Below are 23462 nucleotides of genomic sequence, written 5' to 3'. Positions count from 1 at the left end.
GTTGTACTTTTTTTTTTTTTAAGATTGTATTTATTTATTTGACAGACAGAGGCACAGCGAGAGAGAGAGACAATAAGCAGGGGCAGTGGGAGAGGGAGAAGCAGGCTCCCCACCGAGCAGAGAGCCCAACGCGGGACTCGATCCCAGGACCCTGGGATCATGACCTGAGCACAAGAAGGCAGACACTTAACGAATGAGCCACCCGGGCACCTGTAGTGTTGTACTTTTAACACCACAGAACAGGTTACACAACCCTCAAACAAAAGTCCGCAAAAGGAAAGAAAAAGAAAAAACTTCAGAGAATACATGTATAGATGTGTCCTTCTCTTCCTAGCCCTATATCCTCAACCCCTTACCTTCTACGGGGCTGCCATAACTGGAACCTAATATGGTCCGGTTTCCGGTCTCTTCTGTGTCTTCTGCATACAGTAGTCAGAGATCAGCCTCTCTACAACCCCACTACTAGCACTTCACTTGTTCCTCATAAGCTCTTTCCACCACCAGACATTTTGCTGGGGACTACTCATAAAGGATCTTATTTAACGTGTACAACACATCTGTGAGATGGTTTTAGCCAATCTCAGGTCACCGAACCTGGAAGAGGTGGAGTCTGGATTCGGCTCTAAGCTTGTCTGAGTTTAAAATGATTCTAAAAACTGGTACGCAGTCTTCCTTTACTTACCTAGTCAATGAATCCCCCGACTGGCCCTATATCACCTTTCCAACTCTCTACTCCTACTACTCTCCAATGGAAATATAACTTCTTTACTGCAATAAGAGAACTCTCCTTGCTATTCCCCAAATAAACAGTGTGCTCGCTTGACCCTCCACACGTTGGTGCATATTACGTCTCCTTACACAAAACCCTCTTCTCTGATTTCCACTTTGCCAAATCCTGCCCATTACTCAAGACCAGTGGCTGCTGGCAAGTCATTGCTAAGGCCCGAGGAAATCCATGTCCAAGGAAATCCATGATTCTGCGAGCATTGTCCTGGGACTCTCGGGGGGACTGGTAATAATCTAGGCCCTGTCACAAAAAAGCCATGCTTTTTCTTCAGGTAGGAGGCACTACATTCTCTTGGTGAGTACAGAAATCCCATCAGAACCCAAGGAACTAAATCAGGGCAGCCCAGAACAGGTAATCATGATTATACAAAGAGCAACATCATCCTGGCATTTCTGATCAACCGCTTTCATTTCAGAAATCTATTTCTGGATCATGGCTGGATCAAGAACTGCACTGACCAAAGAAATCTCACATTAAGCCTATTTAATGATAACATCATCACCCCCCTCCTCATCATCATCACCATCACTGTGGAACCTCATGTCCATTAAAGGAGCTCTGAACAGTCTATTTAACAAACTGCTAACCTAAGAAAAAACTAATTCACATGAACTCCATGAATGAAAATATCACAAAAACTCAAAGGACTTTAGTTTTCATCACAAATAAAATGGTATCAGTAATCAAGCAGTCTAGCTATGCATTCTCCGGGAAGAGAATTAGATCCTATTGCTTTAAAGACAAGAGGTACTAAAAGATAGTACGTAAGGGCATAGGTATTACGCTTCAAAGGCTGCAAATTGCTCCTTCCTGGAATGGCTGTTTCTTTACTGTTGAGTAGCAGCAAAATCAGAACAAGCTCCTGTTTTTCGGACGGGCTGAGCAATGAGATGTGTGCGACAGACAGAGCAGCAGCAAACACACATGCCGCTGCTGTCACTGAGGGGAGGTGCGGTCGGTCACAAGGAGCGGGCTGTGAGCTCTGGAATGTGTTTGCTGCACTCATTGCAGTACTGTGCATCTGGCATTTAGCACACGCTTCCGGAAACTACTGTGCCTTTTTATGTGCTTGTCCAACAAGAACCACACTAGAAACTCCTCAAAGCAATTTCTTATCCTCAGTACTTAACACAGAGCTTTACATACAGCAGATCATCAATAACTGTTTATGCAGAAAGGATGGTAAATTGAATATTACTTGGGCACACATACACCTGGATATAAAGAGATTCTAATTTCTCAAAGCTCTTTCAGAACCAATTCCCCTAACCAGGTCACCTGCCTCTTAAAACAGCATTCTTTTGTTAATAACCCCGTGAAAAATATGTTGCCCATTCTAAGAATTACATATTGCTCATGTGATCATATATGGACTGTGGAGCAGAATTCAGTGGAACTTGACACATCCTAGACACTGGGATATTGCTGTTTCCAAAAATTCGCTGATGGTCAAATTGAACACTGAAATGACGATGAATAAAACTCAGTCTTTTCTAAGGATTTAGAAAGTGATCATGGTCCTGCAGGAATTCCAGGTCATCACTATAGTTTAAACTCACCACAGAATATAGCAAAAATAAATTTGGGTCACTTTAGCTTTTTGGTTGTTTGAATTTTAGATGTACTTAACATTAGCAAGCATTTGCTGGATATTTATATATGCTTTAGTGGGTACTATTGTGTATATCAGTCTATAGTTTTTAATGACTTTATTATAATTTTTAGATGTAACATACATAAGCAATATTAAAATACACAAATACGCATTTTTAAGAAAGTATATGTTCTAAAAATGTGTATCTTAACCAGGCACGCAAGTCCAAAGCCTAACACACTGGGGGTTCAACTACACGGGCTAACTAAATTAGCTAAGCATTCTTACCACCTGTGCACTGGTCTCCAGGCTCATCAAAGAGAGAAGGGCTGACAGAGCATGGCTAGCGCTCACTCAGGCTTTAGGTTAGACAGAAGCAACAGTTCTTGGGTGTCTTTACCTTCATACCTTATTTAGAACGATGCTCTCCTACTTGCCAAGCTGAAATCACCTCTAATGATCCAGAAGTAGGTCTGAACCTATTTGCATGCTTAGGACTGTTTTGGATACATGGTGTACAGACAAGCACAAGTCCAAGTTAGAAAGCCCATTCTTGCCTAGGACAGACTGTGAATTTGACCCATCAAACTCTCTAAGTCTGCTTTCCACACTGCAAAGGAAGGGGCCATCCTAAATCAGTGGTTTGCCAAATTCAGTGAGTGTCAGAATTTTCTGAAGAAGCCTGTGAAGGGGCACCTGGGTGGCTCAGTGGGTTAAAGCCTCTGCCTTCAGCTCAGGTCATGATCTCAGGGTCCTGGGATTGAGCCCCGCATCGGCTCTCTGCTCAGCGGGGAGCCTGTTTCCCTCTCTCTCTCTCTACCTGCTTCTCTGCCTGCTTGTGATCTCTGTCAAATAAATAAATAAAATCTTAAAAAAAAAAAAAAAAGAAGCCTGTGAAAAATGTAGACCCCTCCCCCACCCCAACTCCCACCCATAAGACTTTGATTCTGTAGCTCTGGATTAGGGCCCAGGAACCTGTATTTCTCCCCAACCCGCCAACTACCACCAGAGACACTGGTGGGGGAAAAGCTGAGGATGGCTCCCTGGTTTCCAGGTGGCTGCTAAGGCCCCTCCAGGCTCTAAAATTCTAATTCTATTCAAGCGCAGAGGGTGTGCAGCCCCTCAAATGAAAACCTTGTAAATGGTCATGTAGTATACTCTCTCAGCTTCCAAAATCAACATTTCAGGTTCCCAGTCAATTTCTAAAAATCTGCTATGTAGAAACAACCTGAGTTCATTTTACCAGTGTTTTCCCACAGCATTCACGGTCTCCACTAAGAAGCATCTTACTTGGTTTAGAATTAAAACTTTTAATCTCCAAATTCAATGTAGTATTTGTTATTGAAAGAACACAGGATGGTCAAAGAAGATTAGAGGCTAGTGGCCTAATGCAGATTCATTTTCTAAAAAACACCACTTACCATTTATTTGAAGAAGGAAACACCTATTTTTTCAATTGATTTTAAGATTCCTTCTTTAATATCATACTAGCAAATCAGAGACTAAAAATGTCTAAACAATTCCCCTAAAGCTATATGATCTGGATTTTACTTTATCATTGTGATGTTTTCAACAGAGCAAAAAATGTGTTTTCGTAATAACGACTATGACAAAAACATTTTTGAAGGGTGCCAAAGCTGGACTCTGACAAGAGACATTATGGGGAGAAAAATAGAACCGCAAAGCAGAGACAAAAAATAATTAATTGAAATAACTAATTAGAGCTTATTTACATATTATATTTTTATGTACTTTCAAACAGACTTTTGAATAATACTTCTAAATTAAGGGGTATTTGTAGTAGGGAACCCTCCACATATTGGATCAAAGCAAATACATTCTTTCCAGTCTCTTTTTGAAACTTTTCAGAGGGTGTTCAATTCATAGGAACAAAAAACTATCTCACAAGAGAACTCACTGGCCTTTTTTTTTTTTTTATTGCTTCCCACCCCACTTCAAATCTTTAATGAACACATGCTCTGAAGAGCTTAGCTTCCCCCCTGGTACTCTTTTGGAAACAAATGTTACCATTTAACTGAAATCCTATTTGCTGCATGTACAGTCCATTTCCCAAATGGCCTTTCACTAAAGAGGACCAAAAGAATCTGTTGCCAGGGGTTGAAGCAGAAATTTTGGCATAATTCTCCACAAAGGCACAAGCTTTCTTCTAACAAGTGTACCTAGTTAGCTCAACTGGCGGCAATGTGGCATTATTGAAGCCGAGATCTTGAGGAGAAGCCAACCACCTTCTCACTGCCTCATGGCTACCAAATCTGCCCTCCTTCCCCTGACCAGCAGCTGGAAAATTCATGGGCATAAGAGGAAAATGACATGAGCTGTGGCTAGATCCAGGTGGATCTCCCTAAGGAAAGAACTCACACAATGCCTTCTAAGTGTGATCAGCCACACTACCTCCTTTACTCAGTTTGGCAAAGTAAATTTGGTATTTTGTGTTTGGAAGGTAGAAAATTCTCTAAGAAAAAAAAAAAAGGCAAACAAAAAGAAAGAAGAGAAGGGGTCTTTATAAAAAAGGGAGGAAAAGAGGTAAGAGTAAGAGGATAAATTTCCATTTTCTCTGTTAAAAGTGAAAAAAACTGGCAAGTTTCATACCCTCTTTTACTGTATGCACACAGTGGAGGGAGAGGTGGCCACAGGAAGGGCGAAAGGACTGTCCTTGCCCCCTCACCCCTGCTGTCCAGTGCCCTGGTGCGGGACAATGACCTGTGCTAAGCACTTTGTAAAATGGGGATTGAAGGCCTGGACTTTGTCCATGTCCAAAGCTCTACAAACCAGATTTTCCAAAATGAAGGAAAACAGAAATGTGGGGGGCAGGTTTTCAATGACTTGCTACTTTATAAGAATCAGCAGGAAAAAGGTCATACAGAACTCTGTTTTCCTAGCTTACAGTCTACAACCATTGACTCACTGTTGACTGAAAATACAGATAGCACCCGGCAATCCCATGCAGCTGTCTCTCGCTTCCACAATGTTTGCATGAAACAGAGCTGGGGACTACCCCTTCTTTCAACCTCCAACCACCCCCAACCTCCTTCCCAGGTGCAACCATCCTTTCTTGACCATCCTCTGCCTCTGGGACCAGCCAACACTGTTTTTTGTGGTTAGCTCCTTACTTCCCACCAACCTTGAGCTCCTAGATTCATCAGAATTATTTCACCAAAGTAGAGGCTGCTGTCAACTTCTGGGTCAACCTACATCTGCAGGCTTTCCACACCTACCTCTCTTTGGGCTTCTATTTTTGGCCGCAATGATGTGGCTTGTGCCAGCTCTTCTGCCAGGTTGCCCAGGGGAAGCAGGAGGGTGCCCAGTGTCTCCTGAAGATGCAAAATCAGGGCAGAGGAGAACTGACCTGGGCCCTTTAGGATCATCAAGGCGGTTCTACCCGCACAGACCTCCATTTCTATGACTTCCTGGAGAGCCACTTCCTAGATGAGGAGGTGAAACTCATCAAGAAGATGGCGACCACCTAACTTCTGCAGGCTGGGCTGGACCAGCATCTCCTGTAAAGACTCACCCTCAAGAAGGACTAGGAGCCTCTGGAGCCCAGTGGTCTTTGAGGGGTTCCTCTGTATTCCCCAGGTGCCAGGGTATCTGTTTCCTGCAGCCACTAAGAAGTTTCTTTAACACCCTGAAGCCCCCTCCTCGGCTGTGGACCAAATGGAAACGATAAAGTTTTTACAGAAAAAAAATAAAAAGAAAACATAAAGCCTGTCTATGATGGATAAAAGCTTTAATGTTTGTTTACTCTTCATAGAATGTTTTACTAAGATTACAAATCATATGAAATACATTAATAAATACCAAGTAGATTCCAACTCAAGTTGAGAAGTGTCAAGATTCATTGGTCTTTCAGGTAAACAAGATTGAGAGACTAAAGTCAATATTTAGTCAAAATTTATCTTGAAAGGCAATAAATCTTGATTTTTGCCAAGGCAAGTAGGTAAATATGTGCACTATTCTAGAGATTCTGACTGCTCTTCTGTCTACTAAATAGCTACACTGAATTAAAAGTATCTGTGACACAGATTTTCACTTCCAAAGACATGGTTTGGAAGATGTTTATGATACGGTGCGTCAGTACCAATATTATGGTAATGTAAGGTCAGAGAAGGTTAACAATGAAATTGTTTCTCTATCTAGTATATTTAAATATTTAAATTAAATCTATCTAGTATATTTAAATATCTAGTATATTTAAATTTAAATCTAGTATATTTAAATTAAAAATACTAAACTTAGTATTTTTTTCACACTTGTTTTCTTAATAGTTTATGACAAATTTTCTCATTAATTTCTGTGCCTGTTGGCTCTTTACCCAAGACTCTCAAGAAAACAGTAAGTAATTTTAAATGGAAATAATAAATAGGTAAATGGATAAACAAATACATAGTACTTACTATATGCCAGGCACAGTTAAAAGTACCTCACACACACACATATTAATTATCAATTCTACAAGGTAGGTATTATTCCCATTTTATGGATTAAGAAACTGAGGCAGAGTGTGATAAAGTATTCTGTCCGTGGTTAAACAGTTAAGAAAGAAGACAGAGCTTAATAGAAGTAGCTGATGTGGTACTTGATGAGAAACGCTAATATATATATGGATGAATTTCCATGTAGCTATTTCCTATATATAAAAGTATTTAAAAATGATCTCTTTGTATATGGCAATACGATAAGTACAGGAAATATAAATCAATTATACAAAAGAGCATAAGTTACTTTGTCAATGAATTAGCCTAGGACCTCACAGCATTAGCATCACCCTGAATATGAAGGATGAAGGGGACAAGAGTACAAATCTAGATGGTGGAAAGCTCAAGATAGTAAGAGATAAGCCAAGGAGGAAGCAATAGCTCTAATTGTGGAGACAGGGAAAGGCTGTGCAGGCATGGGGCATTTGAACTGGGCCTTGAAAAAGAAGAGATTTTGGAAGATGACAGCTCAGAAAAATAAGGGCATGTTTGGAAAATGTTGATTACTCCAGATGTCTGAAGCTCCCTGTAATGAGAGAGGTGTTAGGAAAAAAGAACTTGGAATCATAAACTATAGCTGGAACCTAAGAATCCTGAATGTTTCGGAGGAGGAATCCTTACTAACCAATAAGATATAGGAAGAGCTAGAGTTGTTTGAAGTAATCTGAGCTTCGGAAAGATCAACTGGTAAGGAAAAAAAAAAAAAAAAAAAAAGGAAGGGGACAGGACAAGTTGATAAGTTATTGCACCAGTCTGGGCCTAAGTAGGCAGAGAGCTTGGGAGCAGGAAGGGGAAAGAGAAGGAGATACTACGGAGATGAACTGAAACATTTTTGGTAACTAATGTGTAAAGGACTGGGATTGTCAAAGATGCCCGTGATATTATATGAGAAATCCATCAGTCAGAAGGGGCAGGTGGTTTCAGGGAGAAAATGCTGTTTGTTTGGGGCGTTAAGACCAAAAGACAGAGTGCAAAAATTTTGAGCTACCAGATCTTCTGATTCCCAAAGCTCAGCTGACTGAGATTCATTCCCCATTACTGTACAAACCAATTTGAATTTGATTTTCTGTTATGTGACTGAGAGCATCTGATGTATTTGATACTGAATAATGGCTGGTTAAGAGTTCTCTTTATGTAACCTAATATTTTTACCTAGAGCTACCCATTAAGATGCTAAGGTCTCATTATAAACCATTAGGTGGTGCGATATAATCCACATGCATTTCCATAGAAGACATTTATTTCTTTATAAAGAAGTAAGTAAAAGACAAGTGAGGAAGAGATGACAGCACAGTGGTTCTCAACTTTGTGACAGCACAAAGGGCAAAATAAGAGGTCCGAATATGGACCCTATTAAATCACTTTTCCCTGCAAGTAACAGATACATGGTCTATCATGGGAAGGAGGAAAGCCCTTTCACCAGCTCTACTTTCTTAGCCGAAAGAAAAGATTAGTGCCACTACGTTCGTTTAGAGTAGAGAGGTATCAAAGAGAAGCCTTATCCACACTGTACCATCATCTCCTCGATTACCTGCCAGGAACACTGGCTCTTTTCTTCATGAAGTAATCCTTCTGGTGAAATACTTGCAACCAGTAACTCTTATTTGGAAAACTGCAGAAAGGGAAAGGGCTGAACTAATCTGATTATTTTAAACATAAATGTGGTCAGCAGTGGGAATATTGTCCCTCTGTCACAGTCTACTTCCCGCTGCCAGTTGTCTCTTAAACACAGGAGTAGCAGGATTCCCCATATTGTACCCTGCAACCCCAGACAAGGAAGGGAGTTCAGCCTCACCATCCTTGTAATAAAGCAAATGCTGGTCTGGGCTACTTGGAACTTACACACTGAAAGCTTTGGGGAAAGTTGTCTTACTTAATCAACAGTCTTGGGTGCTTGGGTAGCTCAGTTGGTTAAGTATCTGCCTCTGGCTCTGGTCATGATCCCAGGGTCCTGGGATTGAGTTCCACACCAACCTCCTTGCTGAGTGGGAGTCTGGTTCTCCCTCTCCCCCTGCTCATACTCTCTCTCTCTCAAATAAATAAACAAAATCTTAAAAAAAAAAAAAAATCAATGGTCTTACTGGAATGTTCCTCTGAACCAGTGCCAAGCCATATACAAACCCGAGACAAAAGAAAAATTCAGTCATACTGATCCTATCTCTAAAATTTTACATTTTATTCATCATGGATTTTTTTGACATTAATTTAGACTTTTAAATGATGTTACATGTAAGATATTATTTATCTCAATACTGAGTGGTTGGGGGAGGCATCCTCTTAAGTTGTATGCCCAAAGCAATTGCCTCACTACCCCTACAGGGTTCAGCCCTTTACTGAACCCTTTTGCCTCACAGAGTTTGCTGTGTACCCCAACGATCGTCTTCCTACAGTGATTCTCCCTGATCTTTAACATTCTATTATTCTATTTAACATTCTATAACTCTCTTTTTGTGGCACAGCACTTTATAAAGAAGTGAGGAAACCTGAGTGAGGAAGAGAAGACATAGTTGGTAGGCCATGTTTCTTGACAGCACAGTGGTTCCATCTCTATTTCAATGGCTTTGAAAGGTCAATAACCTCTTACTGGCTTAGAAGTTCAGATTATCTTTTTGGTTTCCCTGAGAAGCAAGCTGTCTTTCTTTGGTCTTTCTCTGGAACCTATGTTTCCTTCCGGCTTATACGCAGAAGTCTCTGTGTACACCAGCCTCATCTAGCCTGTCGCTTCTGTGACAAACACTGTCCCGGTAGGGGCTCCTCAGACTTCTCTTTCACGTTACTCCCCACTCTGAATGCCTGCTCCTCTTTCCTTATATTTTTTTGTGAGTCTCATCCCTTTGAACTTTACAGGGTCTTTACAACACAACCTTCCCTCTTCTTCGCTAAAACCCTCGAAAAACCCTGACAGCATCTCTTAGAGTAATTTCTACTTGAGCTATTTTAGTAATGACAACAATTTGATAAAATTAAAGTCATGAGAGTGGATCCAAGTAGTACTAGGAACAGTCTCAAAGTGAAAGATATCACTTTCATCAGCTTCCCTTAAACCCATGCTTGATTTTTTTCCATTTTTACCCAAACCAAATTCTTTATGTTCTAGAAGATTTAGGGACTGCCTTGGTGTACTCTCTTCCTTGACCCTTTTTCCTATGCCTTTTTTGTCTTCTTACCAAGCTTTTCTGTCTTTCTAAAAGCACAGATTTGTTACCACCTCCAAAACTAACTTTCAACTGTATGTGTAGTATCTGAAGATAGACTGCTTGAAGCTAGAAGGCAAGACACAAAAAGACATCTACAAGCAGGAAACTCCCATTCATTGGCCCTCAAGTTCCCATTTGAAAGGAATTCCCTAGAGGAGTATTCCCAGCCATCTCCCCCCTTTGCTTATCTGGCCTCCTCATAGATGGAGACATCAGCTATCTGACTGGTGACTTTAGAAGAACCCTGGCATGTTCAGTCCAGCCTTCAGGAAGCAGTTTTCCTGTCTGCTGTGGCAAGAAGACATGGCCTTTGGGACTCCAGCTGTGACCATGCGAGTAAGTCCCTCTAATGTAAAGGGTCCATTATATAACAATAAGTGTGATTGATATGCAATGCCTGTGATGTTTTGATCTCCATCTTCCTGACCCCTGGGAGCAGAATGAAGAGTTATGATACTTAAACTCTGTAAAGCCCCTATCAAGATGATGGCTCAGACACATAGCATCTACCAATAGGAGTGGGAAGGAAAAAGGAAGGCAGTCAGGCAACACATGGCAGTGGGTGACGAGGATCATACAGGAAAGCTGGGCTCAGCGTCTTGCAAGGAAATCCTTTGCATTACCGGGCACCTTTCATTCAATTAGAATTCTTCATCTTAACAATGGATGAGAAACATCATTTTCCTAAAGGTTTCCCATCTAGTATTAGGCCTCAATAAGACTTCCACTCATCTAAGAACCTCTTGCATATGTTCTGGGGGGAAAATGCAGTGATGTACAATATTACTGAATTAAATTTGGCACTTTTGGTTCTGGTGGTATTTTGTAACCTACGAACTGCACACAGTCAGCAGTTTAATCTCCCTCAAGTTCGAGTGTCGAAGATGCTGGCCAGCAGGACGACTAGTGCTGGCCGCGGCCCTGTAACACATCCGTGGCAGGGCTGCAGACAGAAGACCAAGCTCTTCTGCCCCTAATGCATTACTTAGCCCACTGAGTCTACACACTTCCCAGCCACCAAATCATGTGTATCTATTATTCTGTCTGGTCTCTAAAAGCCTGGGGGCTAAGAAGAGTATCTTTATTGATAAAGATGGAGGAAGAGGGGTGCCTGGGTGGCTCAGTTGGTTAGGCAACTGCCTTCAGCTCAGTCCATGATTCTGGAGTCCTGGGATCGAGTCCCACATCGGGCTCCCTGCTCAGCAAGGAGTCTGCTTCTCCCACTGACCTCTCTCCTCTCATGCTCTCTCTCATGCTCTCTCTCTCTCTCAAATAATTAAATAAAATCTAAAAAAAAAAAAAAAAAAAAAAGATGGCGGAAGAAACCAAGACTTTCAAATTAAGTCTGTCCTCTGTGTCAGAGGTAGAGGCTTGGTGATTTGACAGGGAAACGATTTTCAGTAAGGCTTTTGATTTAGCCCCACATGATTTACTTACTTCACTGAAAAAAATCAGCAAGATACAACCCTTGGTATATTGATACATACCTGGCCAGAATGTGATTTTCAGCACAGTGACTATATTCAACAATATTCTATTGTATACCTGAAAGTTTCTGAGAGTAGATCTTAAAAAGTCTCACCACCCACACTCCCGATTGGTAACTATGTGAGGTGACAAATGTGTTAACTAACCTAATTGTGGTAATTACTTTGCAATATATATGTATATCAAATCGCCACACTGTACACCTGACATTTATACAATGTTGTATGTTAGTTATATTTCAAAAAAGCAGGGCAGGGGGGAAGTGAATAAATTCTGGGGATCTAATGTACAGCATGGTGACTACAGTTAAGAAAACTGTCTTGCAGGGATGCCTGGGTAGCTCAGTCAATTAAGCATCTGCCTTCAGTTCAGGTCATCGAGCCCGGCATCAAGCACTGCATCTGGCTCCTTGCTCAGCAGGGAGCCTACTTCTCCCTCTGCCTGCCGCCCCTCCTGCTCATGCTCTCTCTGCCTCTCTGACAAATACATAAATAAATATTTTTTAAAAATACTGTATACCTGACAGCTGGTAAGAGAGTAAATCTTAAATGTACTCACGACAACAAAAAAATGTGAACTGTGAGGTGGTGGATGTCTTTACTAATCTTAATTGTGGCAACCATTTCAAAATATATATGTATACCAAATCATCACAGTGTAGACCATAAACTTACACATTATTTGTCAATTATATCCCAATAAAGCTGGGGTAAAATAAAAGAATGTGATTTTCAATCTTCTGGAAACTCACACAAGCCTCCATGTCCTTGGTTTTGGAATCCTAGTTCTCTCCTAGAAGTGGTATATAACATACACTAAATTAGCTAAAGCTAATAAATGAAATTAATTTTCCTGGTCACCTTTATAATATCTATTTAAAAAGAAACTATTTTAAGCCAAGATTTGAGAGTATATCTGGGTCAGAGAGTGGGATCACAAAGTCACTGGACGTGCACATCATCCCACCACTGTGAGGGCTCTCACCGGGCTGGGCAGACCAGGGCCAGCTTCCTGGCTGCTTCTGAAGCTGCTTAGTCCCAGAAGACCTAGGAAGATACCACTAGAAAGCTCCCCTCCCGAGTGAGTGCAGTCAGTGCTAGAAGGCACCCACTAGCAGCAGACTGGAAATGAGAGAACAAGGTAAACAGGCCAAGGCCGCCTCCTTCTCTGAGGGGCAGCCATATTTAGCACTTTTCCTCCTTTCATCTGGATCGCATTTTTGCTGTCTGTACTGTTGTATAATAGAGAATTGTCTCATCTTTCTCCCTCACTCTTACCAGGGAGTTTCTAAAACTCTTGGAATTTCCTGAGTGATACCAGGGTCTTTATTATTCTTGAGCCTCCTGGATCACAAGTGACCTTATGCTACTGAGGTGGCTTATGGTGGGCCACCAAATAGCTTCGGATAGAGGGTGCTCACCAGAAGGACCAACTAATCACTTGATTAGAGGGTTTAGACTTTGAGCCAGCCTGACCTCTCAAGAAGGAATGGGGACAGGGACACCTGGGTAGTTCGTAGGTTAAGCATTTGCCTTCGGCTCAGGTCATGATCCCAGGGTCCTGGGATCGAGTTCCACATTGGGCTCCTTGCTCACCTGGGAGCCTGCTTCTGCCTCTGCCTGCAGCTCCCCCTGCTTGTGCCTTCTCTCTCTGACAAATAAATAAATAAAATCTTTAAAAAAAAAAAAAGGAATGAGGGCTAGAAACTGAGTTCAATTACAAGGTCGATAATTCAATCAAGCATGCCTATACAATGAAACCCTAATAAAAACTTTGGATACCGAAACTCTGTGGAATGATTCATGAACTGGTTCACGAATAAACTGATATGCTAGGAGGGTGACCTGCTCTGATTCCATGGGCAAAGAACACAGAAGGTCTGCATTCGGAACCCTCCCAGACCTTGCCTTCTGAGTCTCCTCATTTGTATCCTTTCTAATAAAATAGTAATTATGAGTACAGCACTTTCTGGAATTGTGAGTTGTTTCAGCAAATTATTAACCTGAGAGGGCTGTGGGAACCCCCAGCTAGTCAGTCAGAGGGTGGGTGGCCTAGGGACATCCTGAACTTGTGGCTGGCATCCGCAGTGGGAGCAGCCTTATGAAGAACCAAGCCCTTCACTCATGGGGTTTGCGCTAACTGTGGGTAGCTAGTGCCAGAAATGAACTGCAGTACACCAGCTGGAACTGAAACAATATGAGCATATGAGAGGAAACGCTGACGGTACAGTGCCTGGAGTAGGGGTTCGCACCATGTGTTTGAGGAATCCTAGTCCTACAAAGAGGGGGTCAACTAAGTTTAGAAATGTTGCATATTTATACCTCATGTCAGTACAATAAAGGCTCTAAAAGGTTACATAGTAAGAAAAAAATTTTTTTCTGAGTCTTATTTATTTAAGTAATCTCTACACACAACTGTGGGGCTCAAACTCATGACCCTAAGATCAAGAGTCACACGTTCTTCTGACTGAGCCAGCCAGGCACCCTGTAGAGTCAATTTTTTTTTTTTTTAAAGTCCCTGGAAACCTTCAAAATCTTAACTGGCTTTCCAAAAGGGTAATGATTAGAACTGTTTAGTGCACACCTACTATGCACCAGATGCAGAGCCAGGGAGACAGCAATGAATAAGACAACACAGGCAAATACAGCACTAGCAGTCAAGGGGAGGAGACAGGTATTAAATGAACAATTACACAAATGACACTATAACATCAACTATGACAAGTGCTAGAGTAAGAGGTACTAAACCAGCATTACAGGGGAGAGAACTAAATAGGTCCCAAGTCAGTCTGGGGGATTGGTTGGAGAAGGTGTTCTAGAGAAAGTAATGTTGAAGCAGTGATCTGAAGAAAGAGTTGGGGGTAGAGGAGATGCTGGCAATATTCCAGGGAGAGGCAATTGCATGTGCGAAGGCTCTGAGGGGAGTGGGAAGGAAAGGTATATTAGAAGAACGTGGTGAAGTCAGTATGTCTGGGACTTGGTGTGTGGGAGGAAGTGTCAAGAAGAGCTGAGGGTGAGGAGGTGGGCAGGAGTCAAATCATGCGGGGTCATTTCAGGGATCCTGGTCTTCATGCCAAAAGCTGTGGGAAGCTACTGAAGGACTGTAAAGAGGTCTACCAGGATCAATCTGCAGTTTAATAAGATCACATTCACTACAAGACAAGGTTGGGAAAGGTTAGAATGGAAGCAAGAAAGAAGACTGGTTGGGAGGTCACTGTGGTTGTCTAGAGGAAAGATTACTCTGCCAGTAGCAAAGAAATGAGGGAGGTAAAGGCTATCTCAAAATTCAAATACCAAATATGCTTATCAAGTATAAAATAGAATCTAGGCATAACATTAGGATGTACTAAAAAAGATGCCAGAATGGGAGTAAAAATCTTGAATTATCTCTTTCTTCATTTGTATTCTTCACTAAATAGAACCCTGTTAGAACACCATGGTAGTTTCCAGAATGTAAGGAAGACATGGAAACCTGGGGATTATCAGCAGTTGATACCTCAATGGTTAAAATGCTGGACATATGTAGAAGAAACAGCTGAAAGAAATGCACTTAAATAACCTAGAGAAAACTGAAGTATGGCTTGATTCATTCACTAAAAACATTCTATGGGTTAGGGCAGTGGTTTCTCAAACTTTGTATACATGTAAATCAACTGGAAAGTCTGTTAAAATCTCCAGACCCAATTCCAGAGTCCTGACTTCAATAGGGCTAGGGAAGTGTCTAGCCATGTCTCCCCTCACCACTCTCCTGATTCTGATGAAAATGGTGCTCTGATCACTCTGAGAAGTGCGGGGGTCCTGCTTTCAGAAAAGTCAGGCACACATCATGGGACCATGACAAGAGTTCAGGAGACTGGGGTCATGTAGGAAGAATGTTCAATTCTACCTGGGGGATTAGGGTAGGGTAGTCAAGGAAGGCTTATAAAGAAGTCTTTAAGAGTATAAAGGATTTTTTACACTCAAAAAGTCTTCAATAAAGCGTAATACAAAACTGTACCCAGAACACTGCCTGTAACTCGATATCGGGGCTCACTATTTTGCAGGCCTCCTCCATTTTGCTTCTGAAACATGGAAAGGAGTTTTATGCTCTTCATTTCTTATTAATGTGATTTAACCAAAACATTTCCTGTTGACATATTTCAAGATATAAGCACCGGCATAAGCACTATGTTGTCCACCTGAAACTAATATAACATTGTATGTCAACTGTACTTTAATTAAAAAACAAAACAAAACCTGCATATAGTCATATTTTCTACTGCTAAGATTAACTTTTTATTTACCCCCACACCTCAATTTCTGGAACTGTATGTGGCCCATGTCTGTTGAATGAATGAATGATTGGATGAAAATAATATTGCAAGAAATAAATTGGTATTATTCTATTACTAGATTCCCTTACCGAGGGATGCATTTACTCATTTCATATGTTTCTGCTTTTAGGCAGTATAATGAATTTTAGAAAACCTCTCAAGTTGCTCTTACATTTAGAGGAGTCCATGAAAAACTTAGTTTTTCCAGGAACTTAGCTAGAAATTAAGAATACAGACCTATCCCTAGGTAGGATATCCCAGCCTATCCTAAAATGACACTTAGACCAATTTCTGTCCCAAAGCAAGGTCAGTAAATAGAAACTATTAATTCAATGCACAGTCTAATAGTACATTAACACTCTCTTCAGAAGTTTAGCTGGAAATGAACACATGATGAGAACAATGTTAACCATAAAGGGAGCTACAAAAAGGGACAAGAACTTTCCAGACCAAAGTATAGCAACAAAGACTGGGAGAAATGAACAGCTTTAAAAAAAAAAAAAGAGAGAGAGACAGCACAGCTATGGCCTATGAAGTTCAGGAAGGTCTATCAAAAGATCCGTATCTTCTGAAATTCAAAATGATTTTATTCTTCTGAAACATATCAAAGACCAACATGTGACTTCTATGATGAGATACCAGGAATAAATCAAAAAGCAAATTTATATCCTATAAAATCAAACAGCCTACTTATATAAAGTGATCAAATCTCTCTGAATTTTAGAATGTGAAATAGTTCAAAACCCAAACTATAGAACATTCTTTTTCCATAGTCATATTACTACTTCGGTGTGTATTCAGATTCCCAATGTACATTTATTTTTATTCAAAATCATTTCCTAGACCAAAACATTCAGACTGCAAAAAAGGGTAAAAGCAAATTCATCCAATGATAAACATCAGAATCAGGAAAAAGATGCCTGTCTCCTGTCTTCTTAGTCAAGTGATATTTCTACTGGTTTAAAATATCTTCCCCAAAGGAAAAAGGTATTGCTTATTAAATGAGGTTTAAATGAAGGGACCACATTAATCTAATTTTCTCTAATCTTCTATAGACATTCAAAGAACCACAGAATGAGAGATAAAAGGGACCACATAGAGCAAGACTGTTCCCTCTAAAATATCTCAGACAGATGGAAGTGTTGGAAGGAAATTCAAAGACCTTTGAGTTCAACTATCTGCTATAATTACTCATTTGTCTGGCCTCCAATTTTCAATTTCTGTGAAGGCAAATAATGGGATTATTCTGTTCACCAAGGATCAAGCACAGTACTTAGAGCATAGTAGGGCTTCCACAAACAGAAGAGCCAAATCTGTAAATCTTTCTTTTGCAGATGAGAAGACTGTAGCTTAGACAGGTTAAGTGTCTTGCCTTGAGGTCACAATTCCAGTTCTTCCAGTCTCACTGGCCAGGGCTCTGGACACTCTACTAATTTTCACCTATGGCCATCAAATTTTAAATAAGGGAAATCCATTCCAATATGGACATATCTGTTCCCTTCATCTGGTAGAGTTACCCAGAGTAAGTCTATTTTCTCTTCTCAGTGGCAGCCTTCAAGAACATAGGGACAACCACCTGTGTCCTTCCTATTCCAGGTTACGCGCGCATGGCATGGTTCACTAACCTACCACATGTTGATAGATGTAGTTGTTCGTTCTTCAAGAGCAGGTGCTGTCAATGAAACTTCCAGATGTGATCTGGCCAGCACAGAACACAATGAGGATATAACCTCTTCTTTCTGGACTTGTTTCGTGAATGCTTTTGAAGTAAACACAGAAGCATAGATTCTGGTCTCCCATTGCTTCATTTGTACATTCACATGAGCTGCTATTAGATCAAGCGTCCTGTGCCTTCTATCTTTGTAGTTTGTTTTCCGAATATAAGCATGGGACTACCTATTTATCCCTACTAAAGTCACATCTTATTTGGCCCATTCCTCTAGCTTGCATTTCAGAATCTGGATTCTGTCATTTAACATATTAGTTGTCTAACCTAGTTTTGTGCGAGTTGCAAATCTGATTATGTATGCCTATGTTATCTTTATCCAGGTAATTATTGTCGTATGTAGACAAATAATAAAAGGAGCTACTCCTTATATGCACTTACTATGTGCCAGGCACCGTTCCAAGCCCTTTTACCTCATTTTATTCTCACTACAAACTGATGAGGTGGATGTGATTGTTTTCTCACATCTGAGGTTAAAAAATGGAGATGCAGAAAGGTTAAATAAGTACACAGGGTCATACAGTGAGTAGCAAATCTGGAAAGCCAGTCTGATTCCGGAGTCCTTGATCTTAACCGTTAACCACTAAGTGAGGCTCATTCTCATTATTATCATGCACCTTTACCAACAAACAATGCTCTAGGCTGATCAGGATCCATTAGTCAGCAATCCTTGCGTAAAGTTGCCGATCATTCCCAAAATGACTGAAACATAATCTCGGAAAACTCATGCTTCTCTGTCTTAGGGATTTTGCCAAATGCTCTTCTTTTTTTAAAACTTTTTAACAGAACCAGCCTTTTAATTCTTTTTACTCAAAAAAGCTTCATTTTATAAATTGAGCTTTCTACTCTGTTCTGTGCCTTCAACGATTCCACAATTTTCTGCTCCCCAATATGGAAAGCATGCTGGATCCTGTCATGAACACACTTAGCACACATGAAACCACCATAAGCCCTGCTGATGTATTTTTTTTCATTTTAGAAAACCTCCTAAGAACTGTAGATCTCACAGCACGAACTTCTCAGTCAGCCTGGGCACATACCACAGGTGGAATTTGGTGCTTTCCCAACCTTCTTCATATAAAGCTAAACGATTCTATTACCAGGGGTTTCGGACAGCCTTGTCGGGTTTGAGGCTGTTTTTATACATGGCAAATTCTGGACCATTGTGAATACCTATAGATGCAGTCCCCAGAAGAGGGGGGGGGGAATAAAGCCCAGATAATGTTCTGAACATTGTCATATGGCATGGACCTGACCTGTCTAGTAACCCCTCATTTTCCTTTGTGCATTCACAACCAGACTATAAAATGCAGGGGGTCCAGACCATATCTATGCTTCCCTTGTATCTCCCACAGCACCAACTACACAATGAGTACGCAACAGAAATTCAAGTTTTATCTTTGATAGACGGGTAGTAAAAGCCAAGGAGATTTCCCTGAGTTTAATTCTATAGGAAATCTCAGGATGAAGTTTGGAATGGAGAAGTGGGAAGACACAGTACTTTAGCTCTTTAGCTTTCAAATTCTCTACAACAGGGATTCTCTAGCATAAGCAGAGAGGGGATGTACTGGTCTCCAAGCCAGGGGCCACGACAGCCCAGCCCCTTACCTCCCAGTCCCATTCTCCTACTCACTCTCTTCAAATTCCCATATCCTCTTGGAGGGGATTCTGTAAATCTTCCAAGAGCACAGCCCGCATAAATTATCCCTAACTGTGCATCCCGAGATGCCTGGCAGAGCATGTGTGTGGCACACATGAGGGGCTTAATAAAGGCTTGTAGATATGAACCCTCCACCAAAACTCCACTTAAAGATTTTACTATCAACAACCCCTCCATGGTCAAATTCAAGGTTGGGGAAATAAAACTTTGCCTGTCAGGACACACACACACACACACACACACACACACACACACACACGATTTCTCCTCTGGGAGACAACAACCCAATACACTAAGAAACAAAATGACAGACAATGCAAGGTAAGAAAGCAACAACAAACTAAAATATTCTCTCTTATTCAAGCTGTTTATATGTTTTGAGGGGAATATCTAAGTTTTTCTTTATTGTCCTATTCTCCTCCAATTGGCTATCTGCTTATTCTTAACTCAAATAAATCTTCACCTTATTATCATTCCTAGCAAGTGAAAGACAAATTTGAAAATAGTACTAAAGATAGGAATTGAAGATGTCAAGGAAAGTCAATCTTTTTATTTCTGTCTCTCTTTTCCTTAGCAGATACTGTAACTTTGGCTACTAGAGGATCCCCTAATTTTCCACATGAGAATCAAAATAGATTTTGACTACGCTAGAAGTCACACCCCCACCCTCCCAACCCCAGAGCATAATATATGACTTCTCTTCTTGGCACTTAAAAACCTACATATCTTTCTTTACCTACACTCATATGCATAATCAGCTCCCAAATTCAATTTCTCCTCTTCTTAAGAATTGCTATTTTGTATGATTTACTTTAAGGCCAGTAAGTAACTATGCCTAACCCAGAAATATTTCTTACTTCCAGAATGGCAACTATTTAATGAATAATTAACCACTCCATACTTTCTATCAGGAATGCTTGCATTACCAGGGTAAAGGTATCCCTTATGTCTAAGCGATGTCATAAAATAGGCCTTTGCCAGAAAGACACCTTCATTTATCATGCGAAATGCCATGCGGTAATTAACAAGGTCGATTCTGTTTGTTTAATATATTTTGCTTTCAGAGGGGCTTGAAATGATTTGTTTTTGCAGCTGTAACGGAATTAAATTAGGGATTTAGCTTCTGCTCAGCTAGTTGAGCATCTATAACCAACGGCTATTAATGATCTGCCGCTAGTCATCTTCCCACGACTTTCAGAATTCTGGGGGTACTGAGTTACACCACCAGCAGCCAGAGTTTACCCTTGAATAACCAAACCTGGCTTCTCAGAAACTGAGGGAAGATGAAATCTTTCAAATTGTTATTTCTTACTCCACAACCACCCTCACCCCAACATGTAAATGTTATTAGTGCACAGATTTTTAAAAAGTTGGGTAAGCAATTTAACTGAAATATCTTAGTTCATAGACTAGTTTCAGACATCCATCCTCACAAAATGAGAAACAACAAAAAACTTTTGTGATCCCAACGTGCCAATAATCAGCCCCTTTCCCCTTTTCTCTCTTCAAACACCACTGTTTTGTCTTAAGTAGAGCAGGGGGAGAGGAAGTTTGCTCCCAAGATAAACTTGTCAAACGCCTACACTAGGATTCTAATTCCTCTCTACCTGTTTTTATCAGCTGGGAGCAGCCACTGAAAAGCTCTGAGGGAAAAAAAAGCAAGGGGAGAGAGGGGGAGAAGGGGAGAAAAAGGGTGGGGGCAGAGAAAAACTGGAGTGCAATTCAAACAAAAATGAAATCACGCGCATGCACACACACAGACACAGACACACACACACACATACACACACTCAGACACACAAAGAGAGGGGAAAAAATGCTCCCCCCCACCTCAGGTCCTAACAACATACTTCTTTATCAGAGGTTCATTGTCAATCAATTAGCTGAGGCAGCAGGGGTCCGTGAGGTGGGGGTACCCAGGGAAACAATGGGCAGCCCTGTTGTATTACTATTTAATCACTTTTGCTAAATAAATAGAACAGCCCCGAGGTGCTGTCATGTCAAGGGAATTTATAACAAAAAAAAAAAAAAACTTCATTTCTCCTTGGTCATTCCTTTTTTTCCCTTCAGGACAAGAGAGGGTTATTACTGTAGCCTTAAGTTCCATCTTTGTGTTTCTTGCCTTTGATTCCCACTCGGACCCTGCCACTTTCTGGCACTAATTTGTCAGGCTGAACAAAGAGAGGATTTGTACCTCCCGTAAGGTCTCAATTAGGAGTGGCTTCTGCTGTATTATGTGCCATTCAGGAAGGACACAATGCCGGTAATTACAGGAATTTGCACTAAATGGCTGAAGAATTCACAGCAAAACTCCCCCCCACCCCTCCTTGGGTTTACTCCTCCCAAGGACTTGGGGGGAAAAGGAAAGCAAAATCTCTTAATGCCAGAGAGATGTAATTACCAACAGCAGTCCCAAGAGGTTAAACAGCAGCCAAAGGAGTAAAACCATAAACCTGACAGTGTGAAAATAATAGAGGGGATCCCCTCGGCTCAATATGTTTCTTGCTATCTCTTCTGTTAGCGTTATTCAACTTCAGTCCATAATCAGGAGCACCGTCCCACAGTGGCCATCCGATAGCACTCCCAGATTACAAAGCAGGAACAGAAAGAACGCTTTAAACGGTGAGCTTTGCAGCTCCCTCAGCACCTAAACGAGGCCCTGAGCCTTTTGATTATAGTACTCAATTGGTAGGTTTCTCGATTGCCAGGAAATTACAGGAAAAACAGCTGTATGTACTTGTGCCAAGAGAACCATGCATCCATCTACTGAAAGGAAATAGGTATGACACATATCTAATTCCAGAAGAAAACAGGACTGCTGCCCTGTGATATAATTTATACAGCATTTTGTGAGCAACTTAATTTAGAACAACTTACAGGTATATACTTCATAAATATTTTAATAAGCTGCATAATCATTTGTTTTAGTATTAATTTTTAATTCCACAGGTGCCCCATTGCCAAACCAAATTTTGAATCCCAACCAGTAACTTCACTAGAGAATCGGACCTCATTTTCTTCCACAGAGGTGTTCCTGAAAAGCTGTACTAAAGCAGCACCAAATTAATTGTTCTGAAATACCAATTGCATGCATCATATGCTCTCTCTGCTCAGGAACCTTCTGTGAGGGGCACCTGGGTGGCTCAGTCGGTTAAGCCTCAGCCTTTCGCTCAGGTCATGATCCAGTGGTCCTAGGATGGATGCCCCCCCCCCATTGGGCTCTCTGCTCAGCAGGGAGATGGCTTCCCACCCCCACCTCCCCACCCTTGCTCCCCCACCCCCGCCTACTTGTGATCTCTGTCAAATAAAATAAAATTAAAAAAAGGAACCTTCTGTGACTTCAGGATCACATGTTCAGTTGAACCCTATCAAACTCCTTTTGCGGGTCAAAAATGACTAAATAGCTGCTATTTCATATAGTTGTATTGCCACCACCTAACTCTGTCACAGTGGCCATCTGACTCATGACGTGCTGCTGTGATAAATGTCGGGCTCCCTGAGTAGACTGTAGGTTCCATGAGGGCAGGGACCACGTCTGCTTTCTTGTAGCACAGACTTCTCCAGATGCACCTGGGTTTTTGGCACATGGGAAGAAACTCAGCCCGTGATAAACAGGAGAAGGAAGGAAAGAACTTCATTTCCAATGGCATGTTTTCAGGAAGAAGGAATGCAAGTGCAAAGGCCCTGGAGGCAAGAATGACCAAGGTAGGTTCCAGAACAACAAGATGACCACTGTGGCTGTGGCTTCCTAGCATGAGGCAGCCATGGAGCTGAGAGGAAGCCATGGAACAAACCACACATCATCAAATACAACTATAAAAAGTTCAAGCACATGTTAAGAAATACACAGTTATATATAAGCATGTATTTTCAAAACCATAACCTCAGGCATTTTGGGATGGTCGTGGTCCATTTTCTCTGCAGGGGCTCCTTAAGTTTCCAAAAAGGATATCAAAAATTCTTCACCTACAGAAAGAATTTGGTGAAAGAAGGCCAACTGCACTATAATGTAGATTTAAAAGCCAACATTTGTAGCTCGCCCAGATAGCAACCGAATGACATCATAATAAAAAGCTGCTCAGGGCAATCTTCCACTTCTTAAGTTTTTTCCCCAAATATATTTAAAGGGAATAAATAAATAAATCCCCCAAAAAAATATTTAAAGGGGGAGGGACTAAGTGGACATAAAAACTTACATTCTA

General features: G+C 41.1%; 1 protein-coding gene across 4 annotated transcripts in view; it reads right to left on the bottom strand.

Moving 5' to 3' along the window:
- PLEKHM3 (pleckstrin homology domain containing M3) overlaps positions 1 to 23462 on the bottom strand; it is a 174528-nt gene that overhangs the window by 109162 nt on the left and 41904 nt on the right. The window lies entirely within an intron of this gene.

Source organism: Lontra canadensis, unplaced genomic scaffold (assembly GCF_010015895.1).
Source record: "Lontra canadensis isolate GAN:19392208 unplaced genomic scaffold, GSC_riverotter_1.0 scaffold18, whole genome shotgun sequence".
In the NCBI taxonomy this organism is placed as follows: Eukaryota; Metazoa; Chordata; class Mammalia; order Carnivora; family Mustelidae; genus Lontra; species Lontra canadensis.
The sequence above is the reverse complement of the archived record's forward strand: the minus strand, read 5'-3'. Positions and strand labels throughout refer to the sequence as shown.